General features: G+C 38.0%; 1 protein-coding gene across 2 annotated transcripts in view; it reads left to right on the forward strand.

Annotated features, from left to right (window-relative positions):
* The window catches only part of Zcchc11 (zinc finger CCHC-type containing 11), a 136,457-nt gene that overhangs the window by 88,869 nt on the left and 46,383 nt on the right, over positions 1 to 1,205 (forward strand). The gene's annotated exons all lie outside the window — the stretch shown is intronic.

Genomic DNA, 1,205 nt, shown 5'->3' on the forward strand with positions numbered 1-1,205 from the left:
TGTGTGTATGTGTGTGTGTGTGTGTGTGGCCAGCTCAGCCCACCAGGGGGGCGGGCTGGCTGGCATGTGGTGCTGGGGGATTGAACCGCAGTCCTTGTGCTTTGCCAAGCTTGTTTCAAGTAGGTGCTTTAGACCACTGAGCCATCTCACCAGCCCAAAAGTCAGAATATTTCTTCGTTTGTTTGTTTGTTTTTTTTTTTTTTTTTGGCAGAACCAGGGATTGAACTCAGGCCCTTGCGCTTGCCAGGGAAGCGCTTATTCCACTGAACCATCTCCCCGGCCCCCAGCCCTTGTTTTTGAATAGAGGTCAATCACAAATACTAAACACCTATTTTGTTCAGAATATTATGATACATGTCAGTGGGAATACAATTGAATTCACACATACTATTTTTAAGACAACCTATGTTGTGCATTTGAACTTTCATGTGGTAGTTCTAGTGTGGCTATTCAGTTATAGCCAGTCTCATTAAAATTAAAAAATAAAAGCCGTAGTTATATTAGACATAGCTCAAATACTCAGTACTGACAGCTGACTATACTGTATTGGACACACTAGAGACTGCTTCTGTCCTTCAGTGCTTTTGGACAATGCTACCCTAGCTGAGATTATAAAGCACATTTGTATGTAAATTGTCATAAGTGAAAGTGGAGTGTAGCATGCCATAGTAGTGAAAACAAAATGCAGTACAAAATTTTAACGTCAGGATTTGGGATTAATGATGTGTTATTTTCAGATAGACTTTGAACTGCATTTTTAGATACAGAAGATCATGCATGAAAGTGTAGAGCACTTAATTTGGGAGAATGATTAGCTTTGAGTTGGTGTGGTATAAGAAAAACAATGTAGAAAGATGCAGCCATAAATTGGGGAAAGTACTGTTTGTTTATTCGGCAAACATTTGTAGAATGCCTGGGATACATTTTTACTAGCAGACATTTATAATACTATGTTCAGGTAAAAAAAAAAAATTTTAATGTCATAATATATAGTGTCCCATAGTAATCCCTCACTCCTGCTCTTCCCCGTCCCTGTCTTATGCTAGACGGTCACTTGCCTGCTTCTGTCAACATAGAGTAATTTGCATTTTCTACATTTTTGCATAAATGGAATTATACAGAATATACTCTTGGGGGCTGGAGTGAAGGATGTCTTAATTTTTTTCAGTATAGTTATTTTGAACAATACTTTTTTTTTTTTTTTT

This window comes from Octodon degus, unplaced genomic scaffold, assembly GCF_000260255.1.
Source record: "Octodon degus isolate 3935 unplaced genomic scaffold, OctDeg1.0 scaffold00107, whole genome shotgun sequence".
In the NCBI taxonomy this organism is placed as follows: Eukaryota; Metazoa; Chordata; class Mammalia; order Rodentia; family Octodontidae; genus Octodon; species Octodon degus.